Source organism: Myotis nattereri, assembly GCF_964212035.1.
Source record: "Myotis nattereri genome assembly, chromosome: 4".
Classification (NCBI taxonomy): domain Eukaryota; kingdom Metazoa; phylum Chordata; class Mammalia; order Chiroptera; family Vespertilionidae; genus Myotis; species Myotis nattereri.
Window position 1 is genome coordinate 8,168,557 of NC_138079.1, and position 14,875 is coordinate 8,183,431.

The window sequence follows — 14,875 nt, forward strand, 5'->3', positions numbered from 1 at the left end:
TTGCTGTATAATTTGAAAGTGTCCCCTGTATTTGTGCAGGAGACCTTGGGCCCTTGGATCAAAACTAGATGCTGAGGTGGAAGTCAGCCAGGTCTTTGAAAATAAGGGAGCTGTGAAAGGAGTTGAGGAAGTTGATAGTTGAGAACTGAAAAAAGTTGAGATATGTTTCTCTCTCTCTCTCTCTCTCTCTCTCTCTCTCTCTCTCTCTCTCTCTCTCTCTCTCTCTCTCTCCCCTCTCTCTCTCCCTCTGTCATATTCCACTAGCACCTTTCCCTCTTCTTTCCCCAGTGTGTGTTCTCCCTAGAGTATGCCATAGCCTTTCCCCCCTTCTTTCTCCAGGCACATATGTCCTTGCTTTCTTTCTCCTAAACTCCAAGAATCCTTCTTTGGCTTCTGTAACTTCTTTCCTGAGCTTATGCAGCCCAGCTGGCTCACTTCTTCCATGGCTCACTTCTATTCTGAGACTTTCTAAGTAAACTTTGCTCATAATTAAAAAAGGAAGGAAGGAGAGAGGGAGGGAGTGAGGGAAGGAAGAAAGGAAGGAAGGAAGGAAGGAAGGAAGGAAGGAAGGAAGGAAGGAAGGAAGGAAGGAAGGAAGGAAGGAAGGACAAGAAATGGCAAACCAAAGGAATGGGGTTTAGACCTCAAGGGTAGAAGCCAGAGGCAGAGCAGGTGCTGCAGTTAATGAAGAATCAGGACAAAATCATTTTGTAAAGGCAGCTGATAGACTTGCCCCAGGCTCAAGATGGTGTATTGGTCAATCCTGATAGAAACTATTTCTTAAAGTAAACTTTTAATTATTACATGGCAGATGCATTCAAGGAAAACAAATAAGGACAAAAAGGATATTTTTGTAGACACTATTTTGCTTACTGGTATTAATTGTGTGAGCTCAGAAAAATCACTTAGCTTCTAGGAGCCTCAATCTCAAATTATGAAAGGAAGAAATTGGTTTCTTCCTCAAAGATCTTTTTGTGGATATTAGTTGAGTTCACATATTTGTAAAGGACTTATCGACTGTAATTATCAAGAAGATATAGGAAAGATTTGTCATCATAGGGTTTGAACTTCTCAAAGTAGAACTCCATCGCATGAATATGTATTATTGGGGTGCTTTCCTAGTCTCCTCAGCTTTTTGCCTTTGTTTACCTTTACCACTGGCCTATAAGTGATTACCAGAAAAAAGTATGCAATGAATTCTATTTGCTCCTTAGTATTCTTAACCAGCTTTTCTCTGAGATTTCAGGACCTGATTCCAGCTCTTTCTGTTTTCATAACCAGCTGGCTCACTTCTTTCATGGCTCACTTCTATCTCTGTGACTTCCTAAATAAACTTTTGCTCATAACTAAAGAAGGAAGGAAGGAAGGAAGGAAGGAAGGAAGGAAGGAAGGAAGGAAGGAAGGAAGGAAGGAAGGAAGGAAGGGAGAGAATTATTGGAACATGATTCTTGTCTTTTAATCCTTCCCAATTTTTTTCATTTTCTTGGAATTTTTTTCCAGCCTTTCTCACAAATAATTATAGAGCAAAAGGGAAGTGGATTCCTTATGTTGTGAAGTAATAAAATCTAGCAATTAGTAATCTACACATTTTTCTCCAGAGCTGGACAACTATTACATGTCGCTGGCCTACAAACCAGCAGCATCCACAGAGATGGATTTGAGCCAATTTGGGCTTTAGAAACCAAGGTATAAAAAATGTACTTTGTAGGTAAAGGGTGCCATTCACATCAATAATACGCACATCCAAGCTACTTCTAGCATTTTATTCTAAGACATTTCAACAAGGCAAGTGGTCCCCAATTGCCTTTCTTGGAACCAGAACTAGGCCAGTTGCATCAAAATCTACTTGGGAGCTTTAAAGAAAATGACTAAATCCTCAGCCCTGCCACTAAATTATGGAATCATAACCTCTGGATATGGAACTCAGAAATCTAAGTAGGTTTAAAGTTCCTCAGGTTATTCTGATATCAAGCCAGGTTGGGGTAGTTCCTTTGGGTACCGGATTTGATGATGTACATATAGCCACTGGTTGGGGTCCCTGGTGCTAGGTATTATGTGTCTATTCCTTTTAAGTCACTGCCAAGGGTTAATTTCTTCAATTGCACAGGTCCAACACATAGCACAATGTGTGGCACATGGTACTTACTGAACACAGCACTGAATGCACAAAGACTGAATTCTACTGACTTTTATCTAAACACTACTTACAACCAAAAACTCAGAGTAGCCGAGACCGGTTTGGCTCAGTGGATAGAGCGTCGGCCTGCGGACTGAGGGGTCCCGGGTTCGATTCCGGTCAGGGGCATGTACCTGGGTTGCGGGCATATCCCCAGTGGGGGATGTGCAGGTGGCAGCTGGTCGATGTTTCTCTTTCATCGATGTTTCTAACTCTCTATCTCTCTCCCTTCCTCTCTGTAAAAAATCAATAAAATATATTTTAAAAAAAAAAACTCAGAGTAATGTCAGAAAGGGAAAATAAATGACTAAGGCTGAGTACATTTTCTGTTGTGTTGCCTGAACAACTGAATTTCTACAGCAACTCAAACTTATCTGTGGTTCTTCATTCATATAAAAAGTAGCTAAAAGGGAAAATATCTGGATTCATGGAAAACCATGCACAACCTTGGGTGTCAGAGGGAACAAAACTTTCAGACAATGTGAGAAAGACTTGGTCTGTGAATAAAGTCATTAAAAATACGCTGGGGGAAAGTTAAATTCTTTAATTCATATAAAATTAAAATCAAGTCCACTACTTGAGCCACAGAGTCTGTCATAAAATAAACTGAGTTACGTCATCTCATTAAAGAATGGTGCTTGGGAGACAAATTTGCTTAAAGTGGCCCATTTCTCTTCCTAGTCCTCTTGACCATAAAATGTTACTCAGGCAAATAATTTCTTGCTTTAGGTGACTCAATCCCACTTCTCTAATATAGGAACAATTCAATTAGGTTTTATACATTATTGATGGAAAGATAAAATCCAATGCACTCATGCCTCAGAATATGAAATATACATTGGTTTTGCTCATTTAAAACACTAAATTTTTAAATATCCCATTCTTCTTCCCAATATCTCATAGGCTAATAAAGATATAGATACATATATCCCCATATCATTAGAGTAATTATTCTGCTCTGTTTCTTAGAGAGACTTAAATATTTACCATTTCTCCAAGATTAAACCCACTCTCTCTTTTTTAAAAGAGTATGTGTTAGGTTTTTGTAAAGTAATAATTTTATTCACCATGTAGTACAAATCTAAAACATAGTTTGTTTTCTTTGATAAACTGATTAATATTTTTAGGGTTTGTACAATCAAAGCTCCAAGGGGAAAAAAAAACAACTGTCAAAATAGAACAATTATATTCTAGAACTTCAATTTCCAAGTACTGAAGCATGAAAGCAGAAAGACTCCTTAATACTCAATTAACACTGTCTGATATTATACCCCCCCACCCCCAGAACTATAATAGTCAGGAGTTTCTCCTGACAAAGGATCTTTTTAATCATGTAGAGGAGAATCCCACTGTAAGACTCTTGTTAGACTCTACCAGAGCGTTAATAGGTCTACCTATAAAGTAGCAGACAGAAAATAATTACTGCTTTCTTCACTTTGCTTTTAACAGTGTGGTAGACTATAAGAAGGACCATCACCCTTCCCTTCCTACATACACCCCTGCTATGGGACATGGCAGCATCTCCAACAAAAAGTGACATCTGTTTCTCACCCCGTGAGTCTGAATTGGCCAACCACCTTCTTTGGCCGATAAGACGTTAGCAAGCCTCACAGACACAGAGCACCAAAATGCTGTTGCAGGGCGATCTGGGACCTTGACAGTGTGGTAAACTTATGATTACCTTCTTAAAATATTACTTTTTTAGTTATAAAAACAGAGCGAACAACATAAACTAAGGTACTGAAATAGTTACCAAAGAATTAAAAATTGTGGTACAGTAATATATATGCTTCTTAATGCATAACATGCAGTCTGCTTTCCGTTCTAGTCCAGTTTATTTTTTACAATTCTTGTAGGAACCCACTAAATTTACTTCATGGTTTACTAATGGAGCATACCAAGTTTGAAAACACTAGTGTAGTGGAGATGACAGGACTCAGCTTCATGTTATTTTTTAAAAACAAGAGTCGCTTCATCCATTTATCAAGTTTTTGGTGTTTTTTGTTTGTTTGTTTGTTTTACAAAACTGTTAGAAATTTCCCTTTGTATTATAATTATGGATTTTCATGTCTGTTGCATTGAACCATAATGATGTATTCAGTGACTATTTTCATTACATGCTTCTTTTGACCTAATGGCCTAGTAAAGATTAAGTCAAAGCCTAGAATCCAGCATCCTCATCTCATGTTCTCAGACACATGCAGAGGAGACACATTAGCCAAGGTGTTTGCTGCCGAAGTGACTTGGCTCATTAAATGTGCATTAGTCATACATTTCCCATAGTCGCCCACTGCAGGAAATAGACACCCCAGCCATTCCAGGGTTTCTCCCACTGCTAACCAACCAGGGAAAACACATATATGCAGTCTTTAGCAGAGGGCATTGGATTTCTCCCAGGGCTCCTTAATCCCACTGAAAACCAAAGTCATCACCTGTCCTTCATCAGGCTCTGGGCTCATTTGTCAGAGTGGGATTATGTATGCAGTAAGATTTCCAAGTTTTAACTCACAGCTATCTTAAGAACAAAGCTGCTCCAGAGTTAGGAGGTGAATGGAAGCATTCAGCACCCTCAATCTTTCGATCGTATTCTCATCTCTTTTCCTGTGCTGACAGTGGTCCTCCCTCCTCCTCCACACAGCATCCTCCCCCATTACTCCTTTGTCTCCCTCTAGCATGTTTTTATAAGACTTCCTCACACAACATTATCCACGATTAAAATGCAAGGACTCTTATTAAGAGAAATAACAACTATGACATTTCAGCTGTAAGAAAGCAGATAGGGAAGTTTTAGGCAGAAGGTGAGTTCATGGAGAGTTTTTGGACAAATTTGTATCAGACGCTGAAATTATAACTCTCTGGTCCCATAACATATGGAGAGCCAAGGTAACTTATGAATGAAAATAAATAAATCTCACTGGCTTGGATATATAATAGTTTTTATAATCGAAACGAGAGTTAGGCTTTGTGGGTTAAAGCAAACCCATGTGAATATATTATTACTGTGTACATTTACCTCTCTTGCCTGCAAATAAGATGTTGTATAAGAGCAATTACATTTTCAATATATACAAACAGGGAAGAACATTTTATAAAAGTGAAAATTTAAATTTTAAGTAACTTCATCTTAAAAATAAAAAGATATTCATTGTTTTGCCTTTTTCCTTTTAGGGAATTAAGGTCAAAGAAAAATTGCTAGATGATCCAAAATTCTTTCAGTTAGGCTCTTGTATGTGGGTATTAAAAGTTCATTTATTTAACATATATTTATAAAGTACCTATTGAGTGTCAGGATTTTTTTAAAAAACCAAGGAAACATCAAGGAACAAGATTGAGGACACTACTGTACTTGGAGAATATGTATATGTAAAAAAATATACATATACTTATCTGTATGCATTTCAATATACATGTTTGAAATTAAATATTTAGTAAGGCCTACAAAAGAAAGATTTTAAAAGGGACAAAATATGTATTTGCCAACAGACATAACCACATGCATGGGATTAAGCTTTCTTACTTCTAAAGTAATTTGTATTGTCTTTCTTATTACTAACCCAAGAGGCTCTGTGCATGGGATTCGTGCACTGGTGGGGGACGTGGCTGTGGGGGTTGGCCCACTGTGGGAGTGCTGCTAATCCTGATCAGCCAAGTGGCTGTGGACCCACCCTCTGAGCGGCTGCTCCCTGGTCCAGTACCTTCCATGGAGCAGAGCATTCGCCTCTCCAGGGGACCCAATTGGGGTCGGGCCCAGGGACAATAGCACTGTGAGGAGGCAGAGGAGGCCTCAGTCCCACGGCAGCCACGAACCCGCCTCCCAGCCTCCAGGGTCAGCTCTGGGAACCTGGCAGTGGCAGCAGAGCTGCAAGGCCTACAGGCGTCCAGAGGAAGCATCAGGGAGTGAGGAGGAGAGGATCGCAGCCCAGGTTCCAGCCTGTCGGCCCAGGGTTTACAGCGGGAGCAGCCACTCATCCTGGTCAGCAGAGCAGCGCTCCCACAGTGAGCGTCTGCCCCCTGGTGGTCAGTGCGCATTATAGCAACTGATCAACCGGTCATTCTGGTCATTCCACCGTCTGGTCACTGGGCTTTTATTATATAGGATATGTTCATTGTAGAAAAGACAGAAATGTATCAAAGGTAGCAATAATAGTATTATGGTTAATCTTTATTGAGAATTGTTACCATATACTTTTAATGTAGTATCTCATTTTAATCTTCATACATGTCCAGTGAAATAATTGTAGTTATTATTCCTTTTTTGTATATGAGAAAACTGGAATGTGAATGTATTTGCTTTCCAAAAATTTCCATGTATCAGTGGGCAGCTTTTGGAATACAAAGTATGTCTGTGGTCGGTCTCCAAAGCCCAAGCCATTAACCATTATACTGTGTGGCAGTTCAAAGAATTGTCTCCCAAAGATGTGTATACCCTAATCCATGGATCCCATAATATGTCATGTTTATTGGAAGGAGGAACCTTGAGGATGAAATTAAGGTTACTAATCAGTGTAATTTTAGAAAATCCTGGATTTTCCAAGTGTGTTCAATCTAATTTGCAAAAGCCTCAAGCACAGAGAAATGTCTCTAGTTGGATTTGGTCAGAAAGAAGCCATGGCATAAAAAGGTAGGAGCATGAAAGGCATGGCTTTGTTGCTGACTTTGAAGCTGAGAACAACCCTGGTGACAGCCAGCAAGGAAATGCGTACTTCAGTTTTATAACCACATAGAGCTGAATTCTCTTAACCTGAAAGAGCCTAAAAGTGCATTTTACTCCAGAACCTTCAGGTAGGAGCCCTGGCTGACTAACACCTTGATTTTGGCCTTATGAGACCTAACGCAGGAGAATCAGCTAGGCCTACTGGACTACGGACCTACAAACTGTGAGGCAATGAATTGGTGTTGTTTTAAGCTGCTACGTGTGTGGTATTGTGTTATACTAACAACAGATGATAAAGATGCTATTCTACCTTCCAATAAACACATGAACAATCTTGAATGCCACCACTTGAGAGAATCCCTATAATCATTTGAGTACATCCCTTTTTTCCCTTTTTTGTATGCGTTAGATATAGCTGTATAAACTTTAGATTATGCTGAACACACTACTTTTACCATCCTTTCTTTCAAACCTTACACTTCATTATGACTATTTCATGTTTTTAAACATCCTATCTAATAAAAGAGAAACGTGGTAATTGGCGTACTACCGCCACCCTTCCCATTGGCTAATCAGGGCGATATGCAAATTAACTGCCAGCCAAGACGGGGGCCGGCAGCCAGGCAGCTTGAAACTAACATGAGGCTTGCTTGCTTCAGTGACAGAGGAAACTAACGTTCCCCACCTGCCTTGCCGGCCTCTGAGCCTGCAGTTTGAAACATAGTTACAAATATAGAAGCTAACCAAAACCCCAGAAACCTGCTTTCAGCGAGCCCAGATCTCAGAGCTGGAATTGATACAGAGTTTCAATTATAGAACCTAAACAAACCAGATACCTGCTTTCAGCAGCGGATGCCTAAGAGCTGGAGCCTCAGAGCGAAAGCTGGCCCAGATTTAAAAAAAGAAAAAGAAAAACAGGAGCAGTTGGGAGCTTCAGTCCCAGCCTGAAAACAGCCCTCAGCCCCTCACCCAGACTGGCCAGGCACCCCAGTGGGGACCCCCACCCTGATCCAGGACACCCTTCAGGGAAAACCAGCCAGCCCCCCACATGCACAAGGCCTCTATCCTATATAGTAAAAGGGTAATATGCCTCCCAGCACCCTGAAGGGTGTGTGACCAGCTGCAAACAGCCATCACCCCCTCACCCAGAATGGCCAGGCACCCCAGTGGGGACCCCCACCCTGATCCAGGACACCCTTCAGGGAAAACCAGCCAGCCCCCCACATGCACAAGGCCTCTATCCTATATAGTAAAAGGGTAATATGCCTCCCAGCACCGGGATCAGCGGAGCCGCGAGGCCTCCCGGCACCGGGATCAGCATGACAGGGGGCAGCGCCCAAACCCCCTGATCGCCCTGCGGCTCTGTGTGTGACAGGGGGCGGGGCCACAACCTCCCTATGTGCCCTGCTCTGTTCCTGACAGGGGAAGGCACCCCAACCCCCTGATCGGCCCTGCTCTGTGCCTGATAGGGGGGAGCTCCCCAACCCCCTGATCACCCTGCGGCTCTGTGTGTGATAGGCTGTGGCTCCCCAACCCCCCCACCCCACAGGCCCTGCTCTGTGTGTGACGGGGTAGAGCCATAACCTCCCCATCGGCCCTGCCCTGAGTGTGAGAGTGGTGGTGCCCCAACCCCCTGATCGGCCCTGCTCTGTGTGTGACAGGGGGTGGTGCCCCAACTCCCCTATCGGCCCTACTCTGTGAGTGACAGGGGGGAGCTCCTCAACCCCCTGATGGGCCCTGCTCTGTGCGTGACAGGGGGGAGCTCCCCAACCCCCTGATGGGCCCTGCTCTGTGCATGACATGGAGGAGCTCCCCAACCCCCTGATTTACCCTGCTCTGTGCGTGACAGGGGGGAGCTTCTCAACCCCCTGATCGGTCCTGCTCTGTGCGTGACAGGGGGCAGCGCCCCAACCCCCTGATTGGCCCTGCTCTGTGCATGACAGGGGGTGGTGCCACAACCTCCCCATCGACCCTGCCTTGAGTGTGACAGGAGGCGGTGCCCCAACCCTCCAATCGGCCCTACCCTGAGTGTAACTGAGGGTGGCATCGCAACCTCCCAATCCACCCTGCTCTGTGCATGACTGGGGGCAGCGCCCCAACTCCCCAATCGGCCCTGCTCTGAGCCCAACCAGGGGCTGCACCTAGGGATTAGGCCTGCCCTCTGCCACCTGGAAGCAGGCCTAAGCCAGCAGGTCATTATCTCCTGAGGGGTCCCAGACTGCGAGAGGGCACAGGCCGGGCTGAGGGACCCCCCCACCCCCACCCCCCAAGTGCACAAATTTTTGTGCACCGGGCCTCTAGTTCTTCTATAACAGCGGTTCTCAACCTGTGGGTTACGACCCCTTTGGTGGTCGAACGACCCTTTCACAGGGGTCGCCTAAGACCATCCTGCATATCAGATATTTACATTATGATTCGTAACAGTAGCAACATTACAGTTATGAAGTAGCAACGAAAATAATTTTATGGTTGGGTCACAACATAAGGAACTGTATCTCAGCCAGAAGGTTGAGAACCCTGTTCTAGAAGAGTTTTAATGGCCAATAATATTCCACTGAATAGTTATATCCTAATTTTGAATATTTAATTTGCACAGAATAGTTTATTAATATTCACATAAACCAGATACTTAATGGGATGGCTTATCCTCTGAGATTTAGACTGGTTTTCTTGAAGACACTATTCCATAGTCTGAAAGGATCAAGATTGAAATAAGAAGGTAGTTGGAGTTTTAAGGTGGCCTCTCTTTTCTCATGCTGTGTTCTGGCTGTGTAGCTCTTCACATTTTCCAGAAGGAGTATTCTGACCCTAAATTGCCAGTGACTAATTGAGACTTCATTGACACTTTTGTATGTGAACTTAGACAATGGGCTCAAATATTTTTCTAAAATTTTCACCAATTTTAACATAGTTTGCTTTTGTTAAGTCAGCTTACAGATTTTGTCTTGTTTCACAGCACTGCAATAAATATTCTGATACAGATATATTTATACTTATTGTTGACTATTTCCTAAGGATAAAGGCCTTGATCTGGAATTACTGAATCCACAAGTATCCACTTGTTCATAGATTCTTCTTCTTCTTCACAATATTCAGTTTTATTTTATAAATGTACTAGAAGCCTGGTGCACAAATTTGTGCATGGGTGGGATCCTGCTAGCCCACCCCAATGGGGGCAGATCAGGCCAGCCAGCCAGGAAGAGGGGACGCAGGAAGTTGGCAGCCAGCCTACCCTCGATCAGGATGGGGGGCACTTGGGGGTGGGGACTGCCGGGGTAGGGGCTGCGGGCAGTTGGCTGGCCAGCCCTGCCCCCTGGTTGAACTCCCAGTAGAGCTCCCAGTCGAGGGGACAATTTGCATATTAGCCCTTTATCATATAGGATTGTTCAGATACAAACCACATGATAATAGTATTATTGGAAAGATCTTTGCATTAAAGTCAAAAGACTATTTTTATTGAGATTTAATTGACATGCAGTAGGTCCTCGGGTTATGTCGGAGATCCGTTTCTACGGTGCAAGGTAACACGATTTTCACCCTAAGTCAGAACCCACCTACATAAGCAACTACGTCACTCACATGGAGCACATACACAGCAGCAATGACGTGAAACAGTAAAAAAAATTAAAAGAAAGATAACAGTTCCTGATCTTTACTTGTGGTAAATAAATAACAAAAAAAACATAAAGCACATTTGTACATACGTCAAAATGACAGAACTTTTTTTTTTATAAATGGGAGATGGCCACATAACCACGAAATGACGTACGTCAAGTCCAACATAACCTGAGGACTGCCTGTATAGCATTATATTAGTTCCAAGTTTAGAAATAATTCTTTTTTACTCATACCTCCGAACAGCTAACTTTCTCTGGTTTTGGGGCTTTATGGTGTCCTCGTGTGTAAAATGAGGGTCTCTTTACATAGTGCTTTGAAAAGGAAGTTGAGGATTTTATAATAATGCTTTGAAAAGCAAGCAGAGTATATTGTAATAATGAAACAGGATCAAGTGTATTTCTTAAAACAGTTGCCAATCTCATATTTAATCTATTCAGGGAGAAGTTACAAGTATGCTGAAACCTCTTATCTTATTAAAGCATATTTCCTTCACAAACATTTACCATGCAGGAAATAAAAGGGTTGAACCTATTAGAAAATTTTGTGCATTGCTCATATCCCTAATTATTAATAAATATTGTTCTTCCACATCACAAGTTCATTTCTGCACTCATAATTAAATGACTAATAAATATAAGGTTTCATATCCAGTAAAGGAAATAACCACATAATTTCCTATATCTGATGGCATTTGGGTTTATTAAAGGCACATGACCTCATTTGTTCTCATGCCAACTTCAGGGTGCCCTAGAGAGAAGCGACAGTAAGAAAGCTTGTCATTTTTTTTTTTTTTGGTTGGGATTTTAAGTATGACACACCAGAATTTACTTTTTTGTAAAAGAAATCATGAGAACAAAAACCAATTTGTATTAACTGAGAGAAGAAGTGTCTAATGTTTTAACACAAAGAATCACAATGACTTGATATATAATACAAAGAGAAATTTCCTAAATATAAGCTGAAGTTTTGTCCTCTCTCTGCTGCAGTAAACTGCTATCATAGCTATTTTCACCACTTCCAAAGACTTGGGAATTTGTTTCTTAGTAGATTATCTTCATTGTAATGTTCTCACAGGCACAGTCGTTTTTTTTCTTATAGTTTTCTTTAGGAAAAATGTACCAGACATGTTTGCAGGTAACCAAAATCTAGGTGTCACAAACCCTGTTACTCCGTAATTACAAAGGGTGAATTCCTTGTAAAACAGTGGTTCGATTCTACAGTAAAACCAGGATATTAAATAGAATGCACCTCTTCAAGGTGTGCAGTTTTGAGTTTATGGTTCTGAATAGACAAAGCATGTTTTAAAATAATGCTTCTCTAGCTTTGCTTGTGATCAAGACCTCCTTGGTAAAAATACAGAGACCCCAGGCCCTAACCTACCCCAAGGAGTCTGGGAATCTAGCTCTCCAATTGGTTCTGTAACCCACGTAAGTTGAAGAACGCAACTGTAGAACCTTATTGTAAAATTGTTTTTGCTGTGTGTGTGTGTGTGTGTGTGTGCCTGAAAACCCCAAAGGCCTTATTAAAATGCAGGTTCTGGTTTAGTAGAACTGGAATGGGCTCTAAGTGCTATACCTCCAGCAGGCACCAGCTAATGCCTATGCTCTGGCTCACGGACCACATTTTGATCTAGAAGGCAGCTTGGTGTATGTCTCTTTACATACAGAATCTACATTAAGCAAATGCACATAAAAATTCCCCACCTCCAAGCATTGCTTGCCCAGGAGACATCCACATGGACTGTCCTATTTTATCACAGCTGGCTCTGAACAACAGAAGTGTCCCTGAACTTTCAGTGACCCGAATGCCAGATCTCTATTGGAACTAATTGAAGACACTTTCCTGAAAAATGAAAGATGGGACAACTTTAACCAAATGTACACAGACCCGGGAGTCATCCTGCCTGCTCACAGTGCTGGTTTCCTCTGCTTAGTGTAATTATAAACTGAAAAGAACCCCCCAACCCCCCCAACCCCGACTTTCTTCTTCAGCCAGTGGCTCAGTGCATTGCGTTTCTTCCCTGTCATATGCTCTCCTGCCTGGCAAGTGAATCCGTTAGACTTGATGTTTGTTGTTAATTTTGCTCTGGAGGCCTTTGTTCTGTTCTTTGACACTGGTTTTAAGACACGGTTTCCCAATAAAATCTTTGTTATGTCTATCCTGCCTTTCTCAAATCGTGTCTGCCTAGTGGCTCCCTCCTCTGCCAAAGGGCTTTGCTCTCCTGTTAGCACTCGTGAGAGCGCCTCCCCTCCCTGCGGGGCAGTGGGAACACCCCCCACGGTGCCCGCCTGGGCCTCCTCTCCACCCTGGGACGTGCCTGCCCTGTGACTGGCCATCTTCTCTTCCCCACTGCAAAGTGAACACCTTGAAAGTACGGATCAAATTCAGTCCTGGTGTTGTTGTCATTGTTTTTATATCTGTATCTGTTGAACTGAACTAAGTGGTAGTAAATAACAACGCTCTCTTTCTGTTACTTGACACATCAGAATTCATGAAGTGCCTTTATATACTTTATATGATATGACCTTCGTAACAGATAGAAAAGATTGTATGGTATAAATAAAAAGCGAAAACCTCAAAAATATAAATTATAACCTTGGATTCTCATGTAATGAAATGTCAGAAAAAGAACCTACACCCTCATCTTTTTCCTCTAGATACACATTAACCCATCATCAACTACAAGCGCAGAAACAGACGTTCTCTTACCAATTTTCATTTTCAATTTTCTTTATCAAGCTAGAGTTAAACAAAATCCTACAAGAAGAATAAAATGAAGGCCAAATAAGATTTGATGGGGCATAAATGTTTCCAAAAATGCCATGCCCAGGGGAAGCAGACCTAGGCCAGTGTCAGCTATGTTGAAGAAATGGGAACACTGACCAGCTATCCCAATGTATGTAGAAAGATGAATATAGAGCAGGAGAGGGGGGAGAGCAAAGTCCATAGAGAAGTCAAGGAGAGTTTTAGCCTGAGTTCCTAGCAATAGCTTATCTGGGTCTCTGGTACATTCCTATTCTTCAAGTCTATCTCGCAGCTGTAGAATTTACTTATTCACTGATCTTTACTTGTGTATTTTAAAGCAGGTAAAACTGACTTCCATTTGTAGCATGTGGCAACTACATATTTTAAAAGCCACCCAACTATACAATGCCTAAAAATGAGAGATACAATATAACGAACTTTTTAAAAAAAAAAATAAAAGGTCAAACTCACAGGAACTAAAAGACTATCCTGTGGGGGAAGGTGGGGAAAGAGAAGGAAAACAAGGAAGAGGAGGAGGAGAAGAAAATGCTATTGATGGGTAAGTGCAGGAGAGATGGCATTACCTAGTGCCATTTGTTAATAAGAAAACCTTAATGCCTTGTTTTATAAAGATCATTCAGGAAAAAATAATAAAGGCCTTGATCCCTTTGGGTAAGCTAAAGGAAAAATGACTTGCTTCAGAAAAAAATGGGAGATGGCAAAGAAATTTAATTCTCTGTCTCAGCTTCAGATGAGGGAAAACATCTCGCCTAAGGATTAGCTGCATCCTTGCAGATTGGCAGTTGAATCTGTTTGGTCAATGTGTGACCAAAAAAAACTCCAAAGCAAGAAATAAACTTTACATGGTTCCGAGTTTAATATCCCAGGCATCTGGCAAAAGCAAAGGCAAACAGAACATCCCACCAAACCAAAGTTCCCAACCGTACCAAAAAAAGTCCCCAAGAACAGGCTAGCAGAAACAACAACAGCGCAAATTAGACTTGCAAGTAGTTTAGGTATTTAATTACTATAATCGAAACAAAATAAGTATGTTTTCAATGTTTAGGGAAACAAAACAGAACATAAAAATGAGCAAAACATCAAGCGAGAAAGAAAAATAGCAGATGAACTAAATAGATAAAATATACAGGAAGAGAGAATTGATGTGGTAAATTGATTAAAAATCGGACTCAATTCTTCATCCTTCCCTTTAATCAGACTCTTTGCAATGTGGTTTTGCAGATCCTCCCATCAATGCTGAAGTCCATTTCCCCAGCCTTACAGTCTGGACGTGCTCTGTGATTGGCTTCAGCCAATAGACTGTGGCAGAAATAATGGTGTGCAGGTCCGATTTAGACATTAGGCATGGTGGTCAAAATGCCAAGGTTCATCTTAATTTCTTTTAAAAGAAGAAAAGATAAACAGGATAAAGGATATACAGCAATAAATAGAGGCTGGGTGACATTCATTTTTACGCCAAGATCATTGTAAAATACAATTTTGAAGACATTTTTATGGAGCGAGGTCCACAATGGTAAAAGTAGCTCGGGCCTTCATAAGTAATAATGAAACCTGATAATGTGCCAGTTCTAGCCTGGGTCTCCATAGGCCTCCTGTGCTTCTGTTTCTTCTACTGTCGCACTGTCACCACCGTGAGGATCCACAGCTAGCCTGCTGGAGAT